At 44.9% G+C, this 24230-nt stretch overlaps 27 non-coding genes across 27 annotated transcripts; all 27 read right to left on the bottom strand.

Annotated features, from left to right (window-relative positions):
- Nucleotides 1–33: 33 nt before the first annotated feature.
- On the bottom strand, nt 34–105 carry trnac-gca (transfer RNA cysteine (anticodon GCA)). The gene has a single exon. It is a non-coding gene; the product is annotated as a tRNA-Cys (tRNA).
- Nucleotides 106–569: 464 nt separating this feature from the next.
- trnas-gcu (transfer RNA serine (anticodon GCU)) lies at nt 570–651 on the bottom strand. The gene has a single exon. It is a non-coding gene; the product is annotated as a tRNA-Ser (tRNA).
- A 794-nt stretch (nt 652–1445) lies between these two features.
- trnav-cac (transfer RNA valine (anticodon CAC)) lies at nt 1446–1518 on the bottom strand. The gene has a single exon. It is a non-coding gene; the product is annotated as a tRNA-Val (tRNA).
- An 826-nt stretch (nt 1519–2344) lies between these two features.
- trnac-gca (transfer RNA cysteine (anticodon GCA)) lies at nt 2345–2416 on the bottom strand. Its single transcript has one exon. It is a non-coding gene; the product is annotated as a tRNA-Cys (tRNA).
- Nucleotides 2417–2859: 443 nt separating this feature from the next.
- Nucleotides 2860–2941, bottom strand: trnas-gcu (transfer RNA serine (anticodon GCU)). Its single transcript has one exon. It is a non-coding gene; the product is annotated as a tRNA-Ser (tRNA).
- A 794-nt stretch (nt 2942–3735) lies between these two features.
- trnav-cac (transfer RNA valine (anticodon CAC)) lies at nt 3736–3808 on the bottom strand. The gene has a single exon. It is a non-coding gene; the product is annotated as a tRNA-Val (tRNA).
- A 1837-nt stretch (nt 3809–5645) lies between these two features.
- Nucleotides 5646–5717, bottom strand: trnac-gca (transfer RNA cysteine (anticodon GCA)). The gene has a single exon. It is a non-coding gene; the product is annotated as a tRNA-Cys (tRNA).
- A 464-nt stretch (nt 5718–6181) lies between these two features.
- trnas-gcu (transfer RNA serine (anticodon GCU)) lies at nt 6182–6263 on the bottom strand. The gene has a single exon. It is a non-coding gene; the product is annotated as a tRNA-Ser (tRNA).
- Nucleotides 6264–7057: 794 nt separating this feature from the next.
- On the bottom strand, nt 7058–7130 carry trnav-uac (transfer RNA valine (anticodon UAC)). The gene has a single exon. It is a non-coding gene; the product is annotated as a tRNA-Val (tRNA).
- Nucleotides 7131–7956: 826 nt separating this feature from the next.
- Nucleotides 7957–8028, bottom strand: trnac-gca (transfer RNA cysteine (anticodon GCA)). Its single transcript has one exon. It is a non-coding gene; the product is annotated as a tRNA-Cys (tRNA).
- A 464-nt stretch (nt 8029–8492) lies between these two features.
- On the bottom strand, nt 8493–8574 carry trnas-gcu (transfer RNA serine (anticodon GCU)). Its single transcript has one exon. It is a non-coding gene; the product is annotated as a tRNA-Ser (tRNA).
- A 793-nt stretch (nt 8575–9367) lies between these two features.
- trnav-cac (transfer RNA valine (anticodon CAC)) lies at nt 9368–9440 on the bottom strand. The gene has a single exon. It is a non-coding gene; the product is annotated as a tRNA-Val (tRNA).
- Nucleotides 9441–10266: 826 nt separating this feature from the next.
- Nucleotides 10267–10338, bottom strand: trnac-gca (transfer RNA cysteine (anticodon GCA)). The gene has a single exon. It is a non-coding gene; the product is annotated as a tRNA-Cys (tRNA).
- A 464-nt stretch (nt 10339–10802) lies between these two features.
- trnas-gcu (transfer RNA serine (anticodon GCU)) lies at nt 10803–10884 on the bottom strand. Its single transcript has one exon. It is a non-coding gene; the product is annotated as a tRNA-Ser (tRNA).
- A 1690-nt stretch (nt 10885–12574) lies between these two features.
- Nucleotides 12575–12646, bottom strand: trnac-gca (transfer RNA cysteine (anticodon GCA)). Its single transcript has one exon. It is a non-coding gene; the product is annotated as a tRNA-Cys (tRNA).
- A 464-nt stretch (nt 12647–13110) lies between these two features.
- Nucleotides 13111–13192, bottom strand: trnas-gcu (transfer RNA serine (anticodon GCU)). Its single transcript has one exon. It is a non-coding gene; the product is annotated as a tRNA-Ser (tRNA).
- Nucleotides 13193–13985: 793 nt separating this feature from the next.
- Nucleotides 13986–14058, bottom strand: trnav-cac (transfer RNA valine (anticodon CAC)). Its single transcript has one exon. It is a non-coding gene; the product is annotated as a tRNA-Val (tRNA).
- Nucleotides 14059–14884: 826 nt separating this feature from the next.
- Nucleotides 14885–14956, bottom strand: trnac-gca (transfer RNA cysteine (anticodon GCA)). Its single transcript has one exon. It is a non-coding gene; the product is annotated as a tRNA-Cys (tRNA).
- Nucleotides 14957–15017: 61 nt separating this feature from the next.
- trnas-gcu (transfer RNA serine (anticodon GCU)) lies at nt 15018–15099 on the bottom strand. Its single transcript has one exon. It is a non-coding gene; the product is annotated as a tRNA-Ser (tRNA).
- A 1690-nt stretch (nt 15100–16789) lies between these two features.
- Nucleotides 16790–16861, bottom strand: trnac-gca (transfer RNA cysteine (anticodon GCA)). Its single transcript has one exon. It is a non-coding gene; the product is annotated as a tRNA-Cys (tRNA).
- Nucleotides 16862–17325: 464 nt separating this feature from the next.
- Nucleotides 17326–17407, bottom strand: trnas-gcu (transfer RNA serine (anticodon GCU)). The gene has a single exon. It is a non-coding gene; the product is annotated as a tRNA-Ser (tRNA).
- Nucleotides 17408–19097: 1690 nt separating this feature from the next.
- Nucleotides 19098–19169, bottom strand: trnac-gca (transfer RNA cysteine (anticodon GCA)). Its single transcript has one exon. It is a non-coding gene; the product is annotated as a tRNA-Cys (tRNA).
- Nucleotides 19170–19633: 464 nt separating this feature from the next.
- On the bottom strand, nt 19634–19715 carry trnas-gcu (transfer RNA serine (anticodon GCU)). Its single transcript has one exon. It is a non-coding gene; the product is annotated as a tRNA-Ser (tRNA).
- Nucleotides 19716–21405: 1690 nt separating this feature from the next.
- trnac-gca (transfer RNA cysteine (anticodon GCA)) lies at nt 21406–21477 on the bottom strand. The gene has a single exon. It is a non-coding gene; the product is annotated as a tRNA-Cys (tRNA).
- Nucleotides 21478–21941: 464 nt separating this feature from the next.
- On the bottom strand, nt 21942–22023 carry trnas-gcu (transfer RNA serine (anticodon GCU)). The gene has a single exon. It is a non-coding gene; the product is annotated as a tRNA-Ser (tRNA).
- A 794-nt stretch (nt 22024–22817) lies between these two features.
- trnav-cac (transfer RNA valine (anticodon CAC)) lies at nt 22818–22890 on the bottom strand. The gene has a single exon. It is a non-coding gene; the product is annotated as a tRNA-Val (tRNA).
- An 826-nt stretch (nt 22891–23716) lies between these two features.
- On the bottom strand, nt 23717–23788 carry trnac-gca (transfer RNA cysteine (anticodon GCA)). Its single transcript has one exon. It is a non-coding gene; the product is annotated as a tRNA-Cys (tRNA).
- Nucleotides 23789–24230: the final 442 nt, after the last annotated feature.

Here is a 24230-nt window from a genome sequence, read left to right as displayed (position 1 = left end):
GCGCCAAACGACGGACATACAGGCGTATAGCCAAGGGGGCACCCGGATTTGAACCGGGGACCTCTTGATCTGCAGTCAAATGCTCTACCACTGAGCTATACCCCCTCACAGAAGACACGTGGCTGAAGAATTGAAAAAGCATCATGTGTTATACTTCACCACAGTTAAAGCTGTCGTGATAATGTCCAAGTGAACCGTTAGACTGCCCTATTTGCGTTTAAACGCTTTAGCACTGACCTATAGAAATTGTGCTAGAGAAAACGTATGTTTTTAACCATTCCGCTAATGTTATTCAGTTGTTATGATTACTGTTTTGTTCCTCTTTCATCAAACATCAACAAAGGAACCACTCAACCCTGTCTTTACCACTTTCTAGACAGTTGGCACAAAGCATGGACTTTAGAGTCTGAAAACACTCAAGTGTCCGCCAGAGACTCTGGCGAGTAAGCACTTCAAAACTGGTGAAAAGAAAACACACTGATTTCTCTACTCCTAGAGGTGTGGGAAACAACGTAACCATCGGCAATGTGGCATGTTAAAGACAGTTCAGCTTCACAACGACAGACAGACGACGAGGATGGGATTCGAACCCACGCGTGCAGAGCACAATGGATTAGCAGTCCATCGCCTTAACCACTCGGCCACCTCGTCACGTGAAACTTTGTCGGAACCCCTGCGGTTGGGCATTGTGCGATTCCTAAATTACCAGCAAGTACGTAGTAGTGTGAATCAAATAGTTTCCGTTGTTGATTTAATTAAACGTTACCTTTTTGAAAGTGTTCATTTTGGCCTAACGGAAGGTAAACGCCTGAAGAGAACTGTGCATGAGCAATCCATCGCCTTAGACATGTTTAGAGATATTATCAAGGATTGACCTTTATTCTTTTTCAAAATTGTTTTCAACGGATTTCAACATGAAACAGACAAAAAACAAACGAGACATTCAAGACTTTATGTAAAGGGAACAAGAGGTTTTCATTGGCTTCTCTACACAGCCAACTGGCTGGGTAATGTTGACTAAACCTCAGTACACTTTCCTGTCTTACGTTCAACTAACACTAACAGACGATCAGGTTTAAAATAACGTGCATAAAACTGATGTAACTGTTGAGGTACTTAAATCAACATGACCAAAACCCTGTCATATCTCTAACAAAGTGTTTATTTCAGTCGAACCGAGGACTTTTTGTGATAACCACATCACCACAGAAACCTGTTCGTGTGGATTCTTTGGTTATTTTGATAGATTTAGCCACACATTTTCTCTCTGTGCAACACTCCCCAAAGGGGCAATGCTTTTCGCCCACTTGCGAACTGGCCACCTTTCAAGCGTGAAGCGAATGTGACGGGCGGAACTGTGTGTAACCTTAAAAGTGCTTCATGACACAAGGAGTAACGTGTCTCAAGAGAGGCTTTTAACTCGCAGCGTATCAAAAGGAACGCGCTGTTTCTGCCCGGTTTCGAACCGAGGACCTTTCGCGTGTGAGGCGAACGTGATAACCACTACACTACAGAAACCTACACGCTGTGGTACTTGGTTGTATAAACGGATTTTGCCACATATTTTGCGATCGCTTGAAGGAACCGCACAAACTGTATGAGAAAGGCGGCGCATTTCCCAGGAATGCATGGATGCTGATTCTGAAACTGGCAAACAGCCACACACTTCTTAGTTCGGGTATCTCACCGATTTGTTTCAGACGTGAAGTGTGAGCAGTCAAGTCGCAGCTCTGCGATCTGACCGAATTGTGCAGGTATCTCCAAACCTGCTTCTGGTCGGCTACCTTCCTGCAGACTTCAGTTTCAACACACCTCCAACACACCTCTCTGTAATTATCAAGCAATCCTGAAAACCTTGATAAGCTGCTTCAACTATGTTTCATTGGGGTTGGAGCTAAAATCTGCAGGGCGGAAGCTCACCAGGAGCAGGGTCGGAGACCCCTGGTAGAGTGTGAGGATGCAATTCGTGAGCTTTGGCTTGACGTCGCATGGGATTTACTCGTTAAGTGTAGGTTGGCATTTAGCCACGACTGTGCTGAAATGGCACAGTGTATGCTCGTCTTTAGCGTAGTACAGGGGTCGGCAACGCCGGTCCAGAAGTGCTGCAGTCCTGGAGATTTTACTTCCAACCCTGATTAAACCTCATCCACCTGTAGTTCTCAGGTGACCCTTTAGACCTTGGTTAGCCTGTTCATGTGTGCTTGAATTGAGCTGGAGCTAAACTCTGCAGGACTGCTGCACTCCAGGACCGACGTTTGCCTACCCCTATGTTAAAAGGATCCAGGATGAACTTTGAGTCAGAAATATTAGCATGCCAAACGACGGACATACAGGCATATAGCCAAGGGGGCACCCGGATTTGAACCGGGGACCTCTTGATCTGCAGTCAAATGCTCTACCACTGAGCTATACCCCCTCACAGAAGACACGTGGCTGAAGAATTGAAAAAGCATCATGTGTTATACTTCACCACAGTTAAAGCTGTCGTGATAATGTCCAAGTGAACCGTTAGACTGCCCTATTTGCGTTTAAACGCTTTAGCACTGACCTATAGAAATTGTGCTAGAGAAAACGTATGTTTTTAACCATTCCGCTAATGTTATTCAGTTGTTATGATTACTGTTTTGTTCCTCTTTCATCAAACATCAACAAAGGAACCACTCAACCCTGTCTTTACCACTTTCTAGACAGTTGGCACAAAGCATGGACTTTAGAGTCTGAAAACACTCAAGTGTCCGCACTTCAAAACTGGTGAAAAAAGAACACACTGATTTCTCTACTCCTAGAGGTGTGGGAAACAACGTAACCATCGGCAATGTGGCATGTTAAAGACAGTTCAGCTTCACAACGACAGACAGACGACGAGGATGGGATTCGAACCCACGCGTGCAGAGCACAATGGATTAGCAGTCCATCGCCTTAACCACTCGGCCACCTCGTCACGTGAAACTTTGTCGGAACCCCTGCGGTTGGGCATTGTGCGATTCCTAAATTACCAGCAAGTACGTAGTAGTGTGAATCAAATAGTTTCCGTTGTTGATTTAATTAAACGTTACCTTTTTGAAAGTGTTCATTTTGGCCTAACGGAAGGTAAACGCCTGAAGAGAACTTTGCATGAGCAATCCATCGCCTTAGACATGTTTAGAGATATTATCAAGGATTGACCTTTATTCTTTTTCAAAATTGTTTTCAACGGATTTCAACATGAAACAGACAAAAAACAAACGAGACATTCAAGACTTTATGTAAAGGGAACAAGAGGTTTTCATTGGCTTCTCTACACAGCCAACTGGCTGGGTAATGTTGACTAAACCTCAGTACACTTTCCTGTCTTACGTTCAACTAACACTAACAGACGATCAGGTTTAAAATAACGTGCATAAAACTGATGTAACTGTTGAGGTACTTAAATCAACATGACCAAAACCCTGTCATATCTCTAACAAAGTGTTTATTTCAGTCGAACCGAGGACTTTTTGTGATAACCACATCACCACAGAAACCTGTTCGTGTGGATTCTTTGGTTATTTTGATAGATTTAGCCACACATTTTCTCTCTGTGCAACACTCCCCAAAGGGGCAATGCTTTTCGCCCACTTGCGAACTGTCCACCTTTCAAGCGTGAAGCGAATGTGACGGGCGGAACTGTGTGTAACCTTAAAAGTGCTTCATGACACAAGGAGTAACGTGTCTCAAGAGAGGCTTTTAACTCGCAGCGTATCAAAAGGAACGCGCTGTTTCTGCCCGGTTTCGAACCGAGGACCTTTCGCGTGTGAGGCGAACGTGATAACCACTACACTACAGAAACCTACACGCTGTGGTACTTGGTTGTATAAACGGATTTTGCCACATATTTTGCGATCGCTTGAAGGAACCGCACAAACTGTATGAGAAAGGCGGCGCATTTCCCAGGAATGCATGGATGCTGATTCTGAAACTGGCAAACAGCCACACACTTCTTAGTTCGGGTATCTCACCGATTTGTTTCAGACGTGAAGTGTGAGCAGTCAAGTCGCAGCTCTGCGATCTGACCGAATTGTGCAGGTATCTCCAAACCTGCTTCTGGTCGGCTACCTTCCTGCAGACTTCAGTTTCAACACACCTCCAACACACCTCTCTGTAATTATCAAGCAATCCTGAAAACCTTGATAAGCTGCTTCAACTATGTTTCATTGGGGTTGGAGCTAAAATCTGCAGGGCGGAAGCTCACCAGGAGCAGGGTCGGAGACCCCTGGTAGAGTGTGAGCATGCAATTCGTGAGCTTTGGCTTCACGTCGCATGGGATTTACTCGTTAAGTGTAGGTTGGCATTTAGCCACGACTGTGCTGAAATGGCACAGTGTATGCTCGTCTTTAGCGTAGTACAGGGGTCGGCAACGCCGTTCCAGAAGTGCTGCAGTCCTGGGGCCTCATTTATCAAACGTGCGTACGCACAGAAGTGTGCGTAAAGTGTGCGTAGGAACAGTTTTACGCAAAGTGTGGAATTTATCAAATTGCACTTATACGTAGAAATGTGTGTAAATATACGCACACCTCTGAGTATGCGTACGCAGAGCATCTAGTGGTAGAATAGCGATACTACATAGGACCCTGTTCCAGTGAGTAAAGAAGTGTCTATTTTTTATCCACAAGCAGGTGTTAAAAATTATCAATGTCAGTATGGTAACAGCAAATAAGTATAATGATTTATTTGTGATATGTATCTGTGAAAGCTCTACATGTGATTTGTATAAATTAAGTCTCCGACAAATGCTTGACACAGCGCAATGGATTAGCTTGCGTTATTGGAAGACTTGGCAAATAATCCATTCCGCCGGTAGCGCGTTTTCAAAGATCGCGGCAATGATGCTGGTTATATATGCTGCTGTCCAAGGTGGAAAGTTGTCTGTCCTCCTCCAGTTGCAATCGTTTCACGTCGGTGTGCTGTGACGCGTTTTTTTTTGCTGTTAATTCAATGTCAACCCACTTTTTTTATTTCTGGAAGTGTTTTCTGCTCATATTCAACGGAATTAAACTCACTGGTAACATGTTCACATGTAGATTTGTTTTCTTTTGTTAGTCATTCCTCCCGCACTAACTAAACCAAACAGGATGTGTTATTAGGATTTAACCTCATCCACCAGTAACTCAATTTCTGTGGGAAAAAGCACAACCACGTGACTTAAAACGGGAGGTGTTGTCACCATATATGGTTCATCGGAGGCGTTTCGGAATGCAAATGACCATGAACGTGCACGAGCATGGTGCTTAAGAACAAGTGGGATTTATCATCAAGGATTACTTACTGATGTGCGTACAACCCGGTGCGCACGTTTGATAAATCCCGATTTTTTTGTACTTAGACACATTCTAAATTTCATTCGTAGGTACAAATATAGAACATTTTCTACGCACTGTTGATAAATGAGGCCCCTGGAGATTTTACTTCCAACCCTGATTAAACCTCATCCACCTGTAGTTCTCAGGTGACCCTTTAGACCTTGGTTAGCCTGTTCATGTGTGCTTGAATTGAGCTGGAGCTAAACTCTGCAGGACTGCTGCACTCCAGGACCGACGTTTGCCTACCCCTATGTTAAAAGGATCCAGGATGAACTTTGAGTCAGAAATATTAGCGCGCCAAACGACGGACATACAGGCGTATAGCCAAGGGGGCACCCGGATTTGAACCGGGGACCTCTTGATCTGCAGTCAAATGCTCTACCACTGAGCTATACCCCCTCACAGAAGACACGTGGCTGAAGAATTGAAAAAGCATCATGTGTTATACTTCACCACAGTTAAAGCTGTCGTGATAATGTCCAAGTGAACCGTTAGACTGCCCTATTTGCGTTTAAACGCTTTAGCACTGACCTATAGAAATTTTGCTAGAGAAAACGTATGTTTTTAACCATTCCGCTAATGTTATTCAGTTGTTATGATTACTGTTTTGTTCCTCTTTCATCAAACATCAACAAAGGAACCACTCAACCCTGTCTTTACCACTTTCTAGACAGTTGGCACAAAGCATGGACTTTAGAGTCTGAAAACACTCAAGTGTCCACCAGAGACTCTGGCGAGTAAGCACTTCAAAACTGGTGAAAAGAAAACACACTGATTTCTCTACTCCTAGAGGTGTGGGAAACAACGTAACCATCGGCAATGTGGCATGTTAAAGACAGTTCAGCTTCACAACGACAGACGGACGACGAGGATGGGATTCGAACCGACGCGTGCAGAGCACAATGGATTAGCAGTCCATCGCCTTAAACACTCGGCCACCTCGTCACGTGAAACTTTGTCGGAACCCCTGCGGTTGGGCATTGTGCGATTCCTAAATTACCAGCAAGTACGTAGTAGTGTGAATCAAATAGTTTCCGTTGTTGATTTAATTAAACGTTACCTTTTTGAAAGTGTTCATTTTGGCCTAACGGAAGGTAAACGCCTGAAAAGAGCTGTGCATGAGCAATCCATCGCCTTAGACATGTTTAGAGATATTATCAAGGATTGACCTTTATTCTTTTTCAAAATTGTTTTCAACGGATTTCAACATGAAACAGACAAAAAACAAACGAGACATTCAAGACTTTATGTAAAGGGAACAAGAGGTTTTCATTGGCTTCTCTACACAGCCAACTGGCTGGGTAATGTTGACTAAACCTCAGTACACTTTCCTGTCTTACGTTCAACTAACACTAACAGACGATCAGGTTTAAAATAACGTGCATAAAACTGATGTAACTGTTGAGGTACTTAAATCAACATGACCAAAACCCTGTCATATCTCTAACAAAGTGTTTATTTCAGTCGAACCGAGGACTTTTTGTGATAACCACATCACCACAGAAACCTGTTCGTGTGGATTCTTTGGTTATTTTGATAGATTTAGCCACACATTTTCTCTCTGTGCAACACTCCCCAAAGGGGCAATGCTTTTCGCCCACTTGCGAACTGGCCACCTTTCAAGCGTGAAGCGAATGTGACGGGCGGAACTGTGTGTAACCTTAAAAGTGCTTCATGACACAAGGAGTAACGTGTCTCAAGAGAGGCTTTTAACTCGCAGCGTATCAAAAGGAACGCGCTGTTTCTGCCCGGTTTCGAACCGAGGACCTTTCGCGTGTAAGGCGAACGTGATAACCACTACACTACAGAAACCTACACGCTGTGGTACTTGGTTGTATAAACGGATTTTGCCACATATTTTGCGATCGCTTGAAGGAACCGCACAAACTGTATGAGAAAGGCGGCGCATTTCCCAGGAATGCATGGATGCTGATTCTGAAACTGGCAAACAGCCACACACTTCTTAGTTCGGGTATCTCACCGATTTGTTTCAGACGTGAAGTGTGAGCAGTCAAGTCGCAGCTCTGCGATCTGACCGAATTGTGCAGGTATCTCCAAACCTGCTTCTGGTCGGCTACCTTCCTGCAGACTTCAGTTTCAACACACCTCCAACACACCTCTCTGTAATTATCAAGCAATCCTGAAAACCTTGATAAGCTGCTTCAACTATGTTTCATTGGGGTTGGAGCTAAAATCTGCAGGGCGGAAGCTCACCAGGAGCAGGGTCGGAGACCCCTGGTAGAGTGTGAGCATGCAATTCGTGAGCTTTGGCTTCACGTCGCATGGGATTTACTCGTTAAGTGTAGGTTGGCATTTAGCCACGACTGTGCTGAAATGGCACAGTGTATGCTCGTCTTTAGCGTAGTACAGGGGTCGGCAACGCCGGTCCAGAAGTGCTGCAGTCCTGGAGATTTTACTTCCAACCCTGATTAAACCTCATCCACCTGTAGTTCTCAGGTGACCCTTTAGACCTTGGTTAGCCTGTTCATGTGTGCTTGATTTGAGCTGGAGCTAAACTCTGCAAGACTGCTGCACTCCAGGACCGACGTTTGCCTACCCCTATGTTAAAAGGATCCAGGATGAACTTTGAGTCAGAAATATTAGCGCGCCAAAAGACGGACATACAGGCGTATAGCCAAGGGGGCACCCGGATTTGAACCGGGGACCTCTTGATCTGCAGTCAAATGCTCTACCACTGAGCTATACCCCCTCACAGAAGAAAAGTGGCTGAAGAATTTATAAAGCATCATGTGTTATACTTCACCACAGTTAAAGCTGTCGTGATAATGTCCAAGTGAACCGTTAGACTGCCCTATTTGCGTTTAAACGCTTTAGCAGTGACCTATAGAAATTGTGCTAGAGAAAACGCATGTTTTTAACCATTCCGCTAATGTTATTCAGTTGTTATGATTACTGTTTTGTTCCTCTTTCATCAAACATCAACAAAGGAACCACTCAACCCTGTCTTTACCACTTTCTAGACAGTTGGCACAAAGCATGGACTTTAGAGTCTGAAAACACTCAAGTGTCCGCCAGAGACTCTGGCGAGTAAGCACTTCAAAACTGGTGAAAAGAAAACACACTGATTTCTCTACTCCTAGAGGTGTGGGAAACAACGTAACCATCGGCAATGTGGCATGTTAAAGACAGTTCAGCTTCACAACGACAGACAGACGACGAGGATGGGATTCGAACCCACGCGTGCAGAGCACAATGGATTAGCAGTCCATCGCCTTAACCACTCGGCCACCTCGTCACGTGAAACTTTGTCGGAACCCCTGCGCTTGGGCATTGTGCGATTCCTAAATTACCAGCAAGTACGTAGTAGTGTGAATCAAATAGTTTCCGTTGTTGATTTAATTAAACGTTACCTTTTTGAAAGTGTTCATTTTGGCCTAACGGAAGGTAAACGCCTGAAGAGAACTGTGCATGAGCAATCCATCGCCTTAGACATGTTTAGAGATATTATCAAGGATTGACCTTTATTCTTTTTCAAAATTGTTTTCAACGGATTTCAACATGAAACAGACAAAAAACAAACGAGACATTCAAGACTTTATGTAAAGGGAACAAGAGGTTTTCATTGGCTTCTCTACACAGCCAACTAGCTGGGTAATGTTGACTAAACCTCAGTACACTTTCCTGTCTTACGTTCAACTAACACTAACAGACGATCAGGTTTAAAATAACGTGCATAAAACTGATGTAACTGTTGAGGTACTTAAATCAACATGACCAAAACCCTGTCATATCTCTAACAAAGTGTTTATTTCAGTCGAACCGAGGAATTTTGTGATAACCACATCACCACAGAAACCTGTTCGTGTGGATTCTTTGGTTATTTTGATAGATTTAGCCACACATTTTCTCTCTGTGCAACACTCCCCAAAGGGGCAATGCTTTTCGCCCACTTGCGAACTGGCCACCTTTCAAGCGTGAAGCGAATGTGACGGGCGGAACTGTGTGTAACCTTAAAAGTGCTTCATGACACAAGGAGTAACGTGTCTCAAGAGAGGCTTTTAACTCGCAGCGTATCGAAAGGAACGCGCTGTTTCTGCCCGGTTTCGAACCGAGGACCTTTCGCGTGTGAGGCGAACGTGATAACCACTACACTATAGAAACCTACACGCTGTGGTACTTGGTTGTATAAATGGATTTTCCCACATATTTTGCGATCGCTTGAAGGAACCGCACAAACTGTATGAGAAAGGCGGCGCATTTCCCAGGAATGCATGGATGCTGATTCTGAAACTGGCAAACAGCCACACACTTCTTAGTTCGGGTATCTCACCGATTTGTTTCAGACGTGAAGTGTGAGCAGTCAAGTCGCAGCTCTGCGATCTGACCGAATTGTGCAGGTATCTCCAAACCTGCTTCTGGTCGGCTACCTTCCTGCAGACTTCAGTTTCAACACACCTCCAACACACCTCTCTGTAATTATCAAGCAATCCTGAAAACCTTGATAAGCTGCTTCAACTATGTTTCATTGGGGTTGGAGCTAAAATCTGCAGGGCGGAAGCTCACCAGGAGCAGGGTCGGAGACCCCTGGTAGAGTGTGAGCATGCAATTCGTGAGCTTTGGCTTCACGTCGCATGGGATTTACTCGTTAAGTGTAGGTTGGCATTTAGCCACGACTGTGCTGAAATGGCACAGTGTATGCTCGTCTTTAGCGTAGTACAGGGGTCGGCAACGCCGGTCCAGAAGTGCTGCAGTCCTGGAGATTTTACTTCCAACCCTGATTAAACCTCATCCACCTGTAGTTCTCAGGTGACCCTTTAGACCTTGGTTAGCCTGTTCATGTGTGCTTGATTTGAGCTGGAGCTAAACTCTGCAGGACTGCTGCACTCCAGGACCGACGTTTGCCTACCCCTATGTTAAAAGGATCCAGGATGAACTTTGAGTCAGAAATATTAGCGCGCCAAAAGACGGACATACAGGCGTATAGCCAAGGGGGCACCCGGATTTGAACCGGGGACCTCTTGATCTGCAGTCAAATGCTCTACCACTGAGCTATACCCCCTCACAGAAGAAAAGTGGCTGAAGAATTGAAAAAGCATCATGTGTTATACTTCACCACAGTTAAAGCTGTCGTGATAATGTCCAAGTGAACCGTTAGACTGCCCTATTTGCGTTTAAACGCTTTAGCAGTGACCTATAGAAATTGTGCTAGAGAAAACGCATGTTTTTAACCATTCCGCTAATGTTATTCAGTTGTTATGATTACTGTTTTGTTCCTCTTTCATCAAACATCAACAAAGGAACCACTCAACCCTGTCTTTACCACTTTCTAGACAGTTGGCACAAAGCATGGACTTTAGAGTCTGAAAACACTCAAGTGTCCGCCAGAGACTCTGGCGAGTAAGCACTTCAAAACTGGTGAAAAGAAAACACACTGATTTCTCTACTCCTAGAGGTGTGGGAAACAACGTAACCATCGGCAATGTGGCATGTTAAAGACAGTTCAGCTTCACAACGACAGACGGACGACGAGGATGGGATTCGAACCGACGCGTGCAGAGCACAATGGATTAGCAGTCCATTGCCTTAACCACTCGGCCACCTCGTCACGTGAAACTTTGTCGGAACCCCTGCGGTTCGGCATTGTGCGATTCCTAAATTACCAGCAAGTACGTAGTAGTGTGAATCAAATAGTTTCCGTTGTTGATTTAATTAAACGTTACCTTTTTGAAAGTGTTCATTTTGGCCTAACGGAAGGTAAACGCCTGAAGAGAACTGTGCATGAGCAATCCATCGCCTTAGACATGTTTAGAGATATTATCAAGGATTGACCTTTATTCTTTTTCAAAATTGTTTTCAACGGATTTCAACATGAAACAGACAAAAAACAAACGAGACATTCAAGACTTTATGTAAAGGGAACAAGAGGTTTTCATTGGCTTCTCTACACAGCCAACTGGCTGGGTAATGTTGACTAAACCTCAGTACACTTTCCTGTCTTACGTTCAACTAACACTAACAGACGATCAGGTTTAAAATAACGTGCATAAAACTGATGTAACTGTTGAGGTACTTAAATCAACATGACCAAAACCCTGTCATATCTCTAACAAAGTGTTTATTTCAGTCGAACCGAGGACTTTTTGTGATAACCACATCACCACAGAAACCTGTTCGTGTGGATTCTTTGGTTATTTTGATAGATTTAGCCACACATTTTCTCTCTGTGCAACACTCCCCAAAGGGGCAATGCTTTTCGCCCACTTGCGAACTGGCCACCTTTCAAGCGTGAAGCGAATGTGACGGGCGGAACTGTGTGTAACCTTAAAAGTGCTTCATGACACAAGGAGTAACGTGTCTCAAGAGAGGCTTTTAACTCGCAGCGTATCAAAAGGAACGCGCTGTTTCTGCCCGGTTTCGAACCGAGGACCTTTCGCGTGTGAACGCGTGATAACCACTACACTACAGAAACCTACACGCTGTGGTACTTGGTTGTATAAACGGATTTTGCCACATATTTTGCGATCGCTTGAAGGAACCGCACAAACTGTATGAGAAAGGCGGCGCATTTCCCAGGAATGCATGGATGCTGATTCTGAAACTGGCAAACAGCCACACACTTCTTAGTTCGGGTATCTCACCGATTTGTTTCAGACGTGAAGTGTGAGCAGTCAAGTCGCAGCTCTGCGATCTGACCGAATTGTGCAGGTATCTCCAAACCTGCTTCTGGTCGGCTACCTTCCTGCAGACTTCAGTTTCAACACACCTCCAACACACCTCTCTGTAATTATCAAGCAATCCTGAAAACCTTGATAAGCTGCTTCAACTATGTTTCATTGGGGTTGGAGCTAAAATCTGCAGGGCGGAAGCTCACCAGGAGCAGGGTCGGAGACCCCTGGTAGAGTGTGAGCATGCAATTCGTGAGCTTTGGCTTCACGTCGCATGGGATTTACTCGTTAAGTGTAGGTTGGCATTTAGCCACGACTGTGCTGAAATGGCACAGTGTATGCTCGTCTTTAGCGTAGTACAGGGGTCGGCAACGCCGGTCCAGAAGTGCTGCAGTCCTGGAGATTTTACTTCCAACCCTGATTAAACCTCATCCACCTGTAGTTCTCAGGTGACCCTTTAGACCTTGGTTAGCCTGTTCATGTGTGCTTGATTTGAGCTGGAGCTAAACTCTGCAAGACTGCTGCACTCCAGGACCGACGTTTGCCTACCCCTATGTTAAAAGGATCCAGGATGAACTTTGAGTCAGAAATATTAGCGCGCCAAAAGACGGACATACAGGCGTATAGCCAAGGGGGCACCCGGATTTGAACCGGGGACCTCTTGATCTGCAGTCAAATGCTCTACCACTGAGCTATACCCCCTCACAGAAGAAAAGTGGCTGAAGAATTGAAAAAGCATCATGTGTTATACTTCACCACAGTTAAAGCTGTCGTGATAATGTCCAAGTGAACCGTTAGACTGCCCTATTTGCGTTTAAACGCTTTAGCACTGACCTATAGAAATTGTGCTAGAGAAAACGCATGTTTTTAACCATTCCGCTAATGTTATTCAGTTGTTATGATTACTGTTTTGTTCCTCTTTCATCAAACATCAACAAAGGAACCACTCAACCCTGTCTTTACCACTTTCTAGACAGTTGGCACAAAGCATGGACTTTAGAGTCTGAAAACACTCAAGTGTCCGCCAGAGACTCTGGCGAGTAAGCACTTCAAAACTGGTGAAAAGAAAACACACTGATTTCTCTACTCCTAGAGGTGTGGGAAACAACGTAACCATCGGCAATGTGGCATGTTAAAGACAGTTCAGCTTCACAACGACAGACAGACGACGAGGATGGGATTCGAACCCACGCGTGCAGAGCACAATGGATTAGCAGTCCATCGCCTTAACCACTCGGCCACCTCGTCACGTGAAACTTTGTCGGAACCCCTGCGGTTGGGCATTGTGCGATTCCTAAATTACCAGCAAGTACGTAGTAGTGTGAATCAAATAGTTTCCGTTGTTGATTTAATTAAACGTTACCTTTTTGAAAGTGTTCATTTTGGCCTAACGGAAGGTAAACGCCTGAAGAGAACTGTGCATGAGCAATCCATCGCCTTAGACATGTTTAGAGATATTATCAAGGATTGACCTTTATTCTTTTTCAAAATTGTTTTCAACGGATTTCAACATGAAACAGACAAAAAACAAACGAGACATTCAAGACTTTATGTAAAGGGAACAAGAGGTTTTCATTGGCTTCTCTACACAGCCAACTGGCTGGGTAATGTTGACTAAACCTCAGTACACTTTCCTGTCTTACGTTCAACTAACACTAACAGACGATCAGGTTTAAAATAACGTGCATAAAACTGATGTAACTGTTGAGGTACTTAAATCAACATGACCAAAACCCTGTCATATCTCTAACAAAGTGTTTATTTCAGTCGAACCGAGGAATTTTGTGAAAACCACATCACCACAGAAACCTGTTCGTGTGGATTCTTTGGTTATTTTGATAGATTTAGCCACACATTTTCTCTCTGTGCAACACTCCCCAAAGGGGCAATGCTTTTCGCCCACTTGCGAACTGGCCACCTTTCAAGCGTGAAGCGAATGTGACGGGCGGAACTGTGTGTAACCTTAAAAGTGCTTCATGACACAAGGAGTAACGTGTCTCAAGAGAGGCTTTTAACTCGCAGCGTATCAAAAGGAACGCGCTGTTTCTGCCCGGTTTCGAACCGAGGACCTTTCGCGTGTGAGGCGAACGTGATAACCACTACACTACAGAAACCTACACGCTGTGGTACTTGGTTGTATAAATGGATTTTGCCACATATTTTGCGATCGCTTGAAGGAACCGCACAAACTGTATGAGAAAGGCGGCGCATTTCCCAGGAATGCATGGATGCTGATTCTGAAACTGGCAAACAGCCACACACTTCTTAGTTCGGGTATCTCACCGATTTGTTTCAGACGTGAAGTGTGAGCAGTCAAGTCGCAGCTCTGCGATCTGACCGAATTGTGCAGGTATCTCCAAACCTGCTTCTGGTCGGCTACCTTCCTGCAGACTTCAGTTTCAACACACCTCCAACACACCTCTCTGTAATTATCAAGCAATCCTGAAAACCTTGATAAGCTGCTTCAACTATGTTTCATTGGGGTTGGAGCTAAAATCTGCAGGGCGGAAGCTCACCAGGAGCAGGGTCGGAGACCCCTGGTAGAGTGTGAGCATGCAATTCGTGAGCTTTGGCTTCACGTCGCATGGGATTTACTCGTTAAGTGTAGGTTGGCATTTAGCCACGACTGTGCTGAAATGGCACAGTGTATGCTCGTCTTTAGCGTAGTACAGGGGTCGGCAACGCCGGTCCAGAAGTGCTGCAGTCCTGGAGATTTTACTTCCAACCCTGATTAAACCTCATCCACCTGTAGTTCTCAGGTGACCCTTTAGACCTTGGTTAGCCTGTTCATGTGTGCTTGATTTGAGCTGGAGCTAAACTCTGCAGGACTGCTGCACTCCAGGACCGACGTTTGCCTACCCCTATGTTAAAAGGATCCAGGATGAACTTTGAGTCAGAAATATTAGCGCGCCAAAAGACGGACATACAGGCGTATAGCCAAGGGGGCACCCGGATTTGAACCGGGGACCTCTTGATCTGCAGTCAAATGCTCTACCACTGAGCTATACCCCCTCACAGAAGAAAAGTGGCTGAAGAATTGAAAAAGCAGTTCAGCTTCACAACGACAGACGGACGACGAGGATGGGATTCGAACCGACGCGTGCAGAGCACAATGGATTAGCAGTCCATCGCCTTAACCACTCGGCCACCTCGTCACGTGAAACTTTGTCGGAACCCCTGCGGTTCGGCATTGTGCGATTCCTAAATTACCAGCAAGTACGTAGTAGTGTGAATCAAATAGTTTCCGTTGTTGATTTAATTAAACGTTATCTTTTTGAAAGTGTTCATTTTGGCCTAACGGAAGGTAAACGCCTGAAGAGAACTGTGCATGAGCAATCCATCGCCTTAGACATGTTTAGAGATATTATCAAGGATTGACCTTTATTCTTTTTCAAAATTGTTTTCAACGGATTTCAACATGAAACAGACAAAAAACAAACGAGACATTCAAGACTTTATGTAAAGGGAACAAGAGGTTTTCATTGGCTTCTCTACACAGCCAACTGGCTGGGTAATGTTGACTAAACCTCAGTACACTTTCCTGTCTTACGTTCAACTAACACTAACAGACGATCAGGTTTAAAATAACGTGCATAAAACTGATGTAACTGTTGAGGTACTTAAATCAACATGACCAAAACCCTGTCATATCTCTAACAAAGTGTTTATTTCAGTCGAACCGAGGACTTTTTGTGATAACCACATCACCACAGAAACCTGTTCGTGTGGATTCTTTGGTTATTTTGATAGATTTAGCCACACATTTTCTCTCTGTGCAACACTCCCCAAAGGGGCAATGCTTTTCGCCCACTTGCGAACTGGCCACCTTTCAAGCGTGAAGCGAATGTGACGGGCGGAACTGTGTGTAACCTTAAAAGTGCTTCATGACACAAGGAGTAACGTGTCTCAAGAGAGGCTTTTAACTCGCAGCGTATCAAAAGGAACGCGCTGTTTCTGCCCGGTTTCGAACCGAGGACCTTTCGCGTGTGAACGCGTGATAACCACTACACTACAGAAACCTACACGCTGTGGTACTTGGTTGTATAAACGGATTTTGCCACATATTTTGCGATCGCTTGAAGGAACCGCACAAACTGTATGAGAAAGGCGGCGCATTTCCCAGGAATGCATGGATGCTGAATCTGAAACTGGCAAACAGCCACACACTTCTTAGTTCGGGTATCTCACCGATTTTTTTCAGACGTGAAGTGTGAGCAGTCAAGTCGCAGCTCTGCGATCTGACCGAATTGTGCAGGTATCTCCAAACCTGCTTCTGGTCGGCTACCTTCCTGCAGACTTCAGTTTCAACACACCTCCAACACACCTCTCTGTAATTATCAAGCAATCCTGAAAACCTTGATAAGCTGCTTCAACTATGTTTCATTGGGGTTGGAGCTAAAATCTGCAGGGCGGAAGCTCACCAGGAGCAGGGTCGGAGACCCCTGGTAGAGTGTGAGCATGCAATTCGTGAGCTTTGGCTTCACGTCGCATGGGATTTACTCGTTAAGTGTAGGTTGGCATTTAGCCACGACTGTGCTGAAATGGCACAGTGTATGCTCGTCTTTAGCGTAGTACAGGGGTCGGCAACGCCGGTCCAGAAGTGCTGCAGTCCTGGAGATTTTACTTCCAACCCTGATTAAACCTCATCCACCTGTAGTTCTCAGGTGACCCTTTAGACCTTGGTTAGCCTGTTCATGTGTGCTTGATTTGAGCTGGAGCTAAACTCTGCAGGACTGCTGCACTCCAGGACCGACGTTTGCCTACCCCTATGTTAAAAGGATCCAGGATGAACTTTGAGTCAGAAATATTAGCGCGCCAAAAGACGGACATACAGGCGTATAGCCAAGGGGGCACCCGGATTTGAACCGGGGACCTCTTGATCTGCAGTCAAATGCTCTACCACCGAGCTATACCCCCTCACAGAAGAAAAGTGGCTGAAGAATTGAAAAAGCATCATGTGTTATACTTCACCACAGTTAAAGCTGTCGTGATAATGTCCAAGTGAACCGTTAGACTGCCCTATTTGCGTTTAAACGCTTTAGCACTGACCTATAGAAATTGTGCTAGAGAAAACGCATGTTTTTAACCATTCCGCTAATGTTATTCAGTTGTTATGATTACTGTTTTGTTCCTCTTTCATCAAACATCAACAAAGGAACCACTCAACCCTGTCTTTACCACTTTCTAGACAGTTGGCACAAAGCATGGACTTTAGAGTCTGAAAACACTCAAGTGTCCGCCAGAGACTCTGGCGAGTAAGCACTTCAAAACTGGTGAAAAGAAAACACACTGATTTCTCTACTCCTAGAGGTGTGGGAAACAACGTAACCATCGGCAATGTGGCATGTTAAAGACAGTTCAGCTTCACAACGACAGACGGACGACGAGGATGGGATTCGAACCGACGCGTGCAGAGCACAATGGATTAGCAGTCCATCGCCTTAACCACTCGGCCACCTCGTCACGTGAAACTTTGTCGGAACCCCTGCGGTTGGGCATTGTGCGATTCCTAAATTACCAGCAAGTACGTAGTAGTGTGAATCAAATAGTTTCCGTTGTTGATTTAATTAAACGTTACCTTTTTGAAAGTGTTCATTTTGGCCTAACGGAAGGTAAACGCCTGAAGAGAACTGTGCATGAGCAATCCATCGCCTTAGACATGTTTAGAGATATTATCAAGGATTGACCTTTATTCTTTTTCAAAATAGTTTTCAACGGATTTCAACATGAAACAGACAAAAAACAAACGAGACATTCAAGACTTTATGTAAAGGGAACAAGAGGTTTTCATTGGCTTCTCTACACAGCCAACTGGCTGGGTAATGTTGACTAAACCTCAGTACACTTTCCTGTCTTACGTTCAACTAACACTAACAGACGATCAGGTTTAAAATAACGTGCATAAAACTGATGTAACTGTTGAGGTACTTAAATCAACATGACCAAAACCCTGTCATATCTCTAACAAAGTGTTTATTTCAGTCGAACCGAGGACTTTTTGTGATAACCACATCACCACAGAAACCTGTTCGTGTGGATTCTTTGGTTATTTTGATAGATTTAGCCACACATTTTCTCTCTGTGCAACACTCCCCAAAGGGGCAATGCTTTTCGCCCACTTGCGAACTGGCCACCTTTCAAGCGTGAAGCGAATGTGACGGGCGGAACTGTGTGTAACCTTAAAAGTGCTTCATGACACAAGGAGTAACGTGTCTCAAGAGAGGCTTTTAACTCGCAGCGTATCAAAAGGAACGCGCTGTTTCTGCCCGGTTTCGAACCGAGGACCTTTCGCGTGTGAACGCGTGATAACCACTACACTACAGAAACCTACACGCTGTGGTACTTGGTTGTATAAACGGATTTTGCCACATATTTTGCGATCGCTTGAAGGAACCGCACAAACTGTATGAGAAAGGCGGCGCATTTCCCAGGAATGCATGGATGCTGATTCTGAAACTGGCAAACAGCCACACACTTCTTAGTTCGGGTATCTCACCGATTTGTTTCAGACGTGAAGTGTGAGCAGTCAAGTCGCAGCTCTGCGATCTGACCGAATTGTGCAGGTATCTCCAAACCTGCTTCTGGTCGGCTACCTTCCTGCAGACTTCAGTTTCAACACACCTCCAACACACCTCTCTGTAATTATCAAGCAATCCTGAAAACCTTGATAAGCTGCTTCAACTATGTTTCATTGGGGTTGGAGCTAAAATCTGCAGGGCGGAAGCTCACCAGGAGCAGGGTCGGAGACCCCTGGTAGAGTGTGAGCATGCAATTCGTGAGCTTTGGCTTCACGTCGCATGGGATTTACTCGTTAAGTGTAGGTTGGCATTTAGCCACGACTGTGCTGAAATGGCACAGTGTATGCTCGTCTTTAGCGTAGTACAGGGGTCGGCAACGCCGGTCCAGAAGTGCTGCAGTCCTGGAGATTTTACTTCCAACCCTGATTAAACCTCATCCACCTGTAGTTCTCAGGTGACCCTTTAGACCTTGGTTAGCCTGTTCATGTGTGCTTGATTTGAGCTGGAGCTAAACTCTGCAGGACTGCTGCACTCCAGGACCGACGTTTGCCTACCCCTATGTTAAAAGGATCCAGGATGAACTTTGAGTCAGAAATATTAGCGCGCCAAAAGACGGACATACAGGCGTATAGCCAAGGGGGCACCCGGATTTGAACCGGGGACCTCTTGATCTGCAGTCAAATGCTCTACCACCGAGCTATACCCCCTCACAGAAGAAAAGTGGCTGAAGAATTGAAAAAGCATCATGTGTTATACTTCACCACAGTTAAAGCTGTCGTGATAATGTCCAAGTGAACCGTTAGACTGCCCTATTTGCGTTTAAACGCTTTAGCAGTGACCTATAGAAATTGTGCTAGAGAAAACGCATGTTTTTAACCATTCCGCTAATGTTATTCAGTTGTTATGATTACTGTTTTGTTCCTCTTTCATCAAACATCAACAAAGGAACCACTCAACCCTGTCTTTACCACTTTCTAGACAGTTGGCACAAAGCATGGACTTTAGAGTCTGAAAACACTCAAGTGTCCGCCAGAGACTCTGGCGAGTAAGCACTTCAAAACTGGTGAAAAGAAAACACACTGATTTCTCTACTCCTAGAGGTGTGGGAAACAACGTAACCATCGGCAATGTGGCATGTTAAAGACAGTTCAGCTTCACAACGACAGACGGACGACGAGTATGGGATTCGAACCGACGCGTGCAGAGCACAATGGATTAGCAGTCCATCGCCTTAACCACTCGGCCACCTCGTCACGTGAAACTTTGTCGGAACCCCTGCGGTTGGGCATTGTGCGATTCCTAAATTACCAGCAAGTACGTACTAGTGTGAATCAAATAGTTTCCGTTGTTGATTTAATTAAACGTTACCTTTTTGAAAGTGTTCATTTTGGCCTAACGGAAGGTAAACGCCTGAAGAGAACTGTGCATGAGCAATCCATCGCCTTAGACATGTTTAGAGATATTATCAAGGATTGACCTTTATTCTTTTTCAAAATTGTTTTCAACGGATTTCAACATGAAACAGACAAAAAACAAACGAGACATTCAAGACTTTATGTAAAGGGAACAAGAGGTTTTCATTGGCTTCTCTACACAGCCAACTGGCTGGGTAATGTTGACTAAACCTCAGTACACTTTCCTGTCTTACGTTCAACTAACACTAACAGACGATCAGGTTTAAAATAACGTGCATAAAACTGATGTAACTGTTGAGGTACTTAAATCAACATGACCAAAACCCTGTCATATCTCTAACAAAGTGTTTATTTCAGTCGAACCGAGGACTTTTTGTGATAACCACATCACCACAGAAACCTGTTCGTGTGGATTCTTTGGTTATTTTGATAGATTTAGCCACACATTTTCTCTCTGTGCAACACTCCCCAAAGGGGCAATGCTTTTCGCCCACTTGCGAACTGGCCACCTTTCAAGCGTGAAGCGAATGTGACGGGCGGAACTGTGTGTAACCTTAAAAGTGCTTCATGACACAAGGAGTAACGTGTCTCAAGAGAGGCTTTTAACTCGCAGCGTATCAAAAGGAACGCGCTGTTTCTGCCCGGTTTCGAACCGAGGACCTTTCGCGTGTGAACGCGTGATAACCACTACACTACAGAAACCTACACGCTGTGGTACTTGGTTGTATAAACGGATTTTGCCACATATTTTGCGATCGCTTGAAGGAACCGCACAAACTGTATGAGAAAGGCGGCGCATTTCCCAGGAATGCATGGATGCTGATTCTGAAACTGGCAAACAGCCACACACTTCTTAGTTCGGGTATCTCACCGATTTGTTTCAGACGTGAAGTGTGAGCAGTCAAGTCGCAGCTCTGCGATCTGACCGAATTGTGCAGGTATCTCCAAACCTGCTTCTGGTCGGCTACCTTCCTGCAGACTTCAGTTTCAACACACCTCCAACACACCTCTCTGTAATTATCAAGCAATCCTGAAAACCTTGATAAGCTGCTTCAACTATGTTTCATTGGGGTTGGAGCTAAAATCTGCAGGGCGGAAGCTCACCAGGAGCAGGGTCGGAGACCCCTGGTAGAGTGTGAGCATGCAATTCGTGAGCTTTGGCTTCACGTCGCATGGGATTTACTCGTTAAGTGTAGGTTGGCATTTAGCCACGACTGTGCTGAAATGGCACAGTGTATGCTCGTCTTTAGCGTAGTACAGGGGTCGGCAACGCCGGTCCAGAAGTGCTGCAGTCCTGGAGATTTTACTTCCAACCCTGATTAAACCTCATCCACCTGTAGTTCTCAGGTGACCCTTTAGACCTTGGTTAGCCTGTTCATGTGTGCTTGATTTGAGCTGGAGCTAAACTCTGCAGGACTGCTGCACTCCAGGACCGACGTTTGCCTACCCCTATGTTAAAAGGATCCAGGATGAACTTTGAGTCAGAAATATTAGCGCGCCAAAAGACGGACATACAGGCGTATAGCCAAGGGGGCACCCGGATTTGAACCGGGGACCTCTTGATCTGCAGTCAAATGCTCTACCACTGAGCTATACCCCCTCACAGAAGAAAAGTGGCTGAAGAATTGAAAAAGCATCATGTGTTATACTTCACCACAGTTAAAGCTGTCGTGATAATGTCCAAGTGAACCGTTAGACTGCCCTATTTGCGTTTAAACGCTTTAGCAGTGACCTATAGAAATTGTGCTAGAGAAAACGCATGTTTTTAACCATTCCGCTAATGTTATTCAGTTGTTATGATTACTGTTTTGTTCCTCTTTCATCAAACATCAACAAAGGAACCACTCAACCCTGTCTTTACCACTTTCTAGACAGTTGGCACAAAGCATGGACTTTAGAGTCTGAAAACACTCAAGTGTCCGCCAGAGACTCTGGCGAGTAAGCACTTCAAAACTGGTGAAAAGAAAACACACTGATTTCTCTACTCCTAGAGGTGTGGGAAACAACGTAACCATCGGCAATGTGGCATGTTAAAGACAGTTCAGCTTCACAACGACAGACGGACGACGAGGATGGGATTCGAACCGACGCGTGCAGAGCACAATGGATTAGCAGTCCATCGCCTTAACCACTCGGCCACCTCGTCACGTGAAACTTTGTCGGAACCCCTGCGGTTGGGCATTGTGCGATTCCTAAATTACCAGCAAGTACGTAGTAGTGTGAATCAAATAGTTTCCGTTGTTGATTTAATTAAACGTTACCTTTTTGAAAGTGTTCATTTTGGCCTAACGGAAGGTAAACGCCTGAAGAGAACTGTGCATGAGCAATCCATCGCCTTAGACATGTTTAGAGATATTATCAAGGATTGACCTTTATTCTTTTTCAAAATTGTTTTCAACGGATTTCAACATGAAACAGACAAAAAACAAACGAGACATTCAAGACTTTATGTAAAGGGAACAAGAGGTTTTCATTGGCTTCTCTACACAGCCAACTGGCTGGGTAATGTTGACTAAACCTCAGTACACTTTCCTGTCTTACGTTCAACTAACACTAACAGACGATCAGGTTTAAAATAACGTGCATAAAACTGATGTAACTGTTGAGGTACTTAAATCAACATGACCAAAACCCTGTCATATCTCTAACAAAGTGTTTATTTCAGTCGAACCGAGGACTTTTTGTGATAACCACATCACCACAGAAACCTGTTCGTGTGGATTCTTTGGTTATTTTGATAGATTTAGCCACACATTTTCTCTCTGTGCAACACTCCCCAAAGGGGCAATGCTTTTCGCCCACTTGCGAACTGTCCACCTTTCAAGCGTGAAGCGAATGTGACGGGCGGAACTGTGTGTAACCTTAAAAGTGCTTCATGACACAAGGAGTAACGTGTCTCAAGAGAGGCTTTTAACTCGCAGCGTATCAAAAGGAAAGCGCTGTTTCTGCCCGGTTTCGAACCGAGGACCTTTCGCGTGTGAGGCGAACGTGATAACCACTACACTACAGAAACCTACACGCTGTGGTACTTGGTTGTATAAACGGATTTTGCCACATATTTTGCGATCGCTTGAAGGAACCGCACAAACTGTATGAGAAAGGCGGCGCATTTCCCAGGAATGCATGGATGCTGATTCTGAAACTGGCAAACAGCCACACACTTCTTAGTTCGGGTATCTCACCGATTTGTTTCAGACGTGAAGTGTGAGCAGTCAAGTCGCAGCTCTGCGATCTGACCGAATTGTGCAGGTATCTCCAAACCTGCTTCTGGTCGGCTACCTTCCTGCAGACTTCAGTTTCAACACACCTCCAACACACCTCTCTGTAATTATCAAGCAATCCTGAAAACCTTGATAAGCTGCTTCAACTATGTTTCATTGGGGTTGGAGCTAAAATCTGCAGGGCGGAAGCTCACCAGGAGCAGGGTCGGAGACCCCTGGTAGAGTGTGAGCATGCAATTCGTGAGCTTTGGCTTCACGTCGCATGGGATTTACTCGTTAAGTGTAGGTTGGCATTTAGCCACGACTGTGCTGAAATGGCACAGTGTATGCTCGTCTTTAGCGTAGTACAGGGGTCGGCAACGCCGGTCCAGAAGTGCTGCAGTCCTGGAGATTTTACTTCCAACCCTGATTAAACCTCATCCACCTGTAGTTCTCAGGTGACCCTTTAGACCTTGGTTAGCCTGTTCATGTGTGCTTGATTTGAGCTGGAGCTAAACTCTGCAGGACTGCTGCACTCCAGGACCGACGTTTGCCTACCCCTATGTTAAAAGGATCCAGGATGAACTTTGAGTCAGAAATATTAGCACGCCAAAAGACGGACATACAGGCGTATAGCCAAGGGGGCACCCGGATTTGAACCGGGGACCTCTTGATCTGCAGTCAAATGCTCTACCACTGAGCTATACCCCCTCACAGAAGAAAAGTGGCTGAAGAATTGAAAAAGCATCATGTGTTATACTTCACCACAGTTAAAGCTGTCGTGATAATGTCCAAGTGAACCGTTAGACTGCCCTATTTGCGTTTAAACGCTTTAGCACTGACCTATAGAAATTGTGCTAGAGAAAACGCATGTTTTTAACCATTCCGCTAATGTTATTCAGTTGTTATGATTACTGTTTTGTTCCTCTTTCATCAAACATCAACAAAGGAACCACTCAACCCTGTCTTTACCACTTTCTAGACAGTTGGCACAAAGCATGGACTTTAGAGTCTGAAAACACTCAAGTGTCCGCCAGAGACTCTGGCGAGTAAGCACTTCAAAACTGGTGAAAAGAAAACACACTGATTTCTCTACTCCTAGAGGTGTGGGAAACAACGTAACCATCGGCAATGTGGCATGTTAAAGACAGTT

This window comes from Paramisgurnus dabryanus, chromosome 14, assembly GCF_030506205.2.
Source record: "Paramisgurnus dabryanus chromosome 14, PD_genome_1.1, whole genome shotgun sequence".
Taxonomy (NCBI): Eukaryota; Metazoa; Chordata; class Actinopteri; order Cypriniformes; family Cobitidae; genus Paramisgurnus; species Paramisgurnus dabryanus.
Note: the sequence above shows the minus strand (reverse complement) of the source record. Positions and strands in the feature narration are given on the sequence as shown.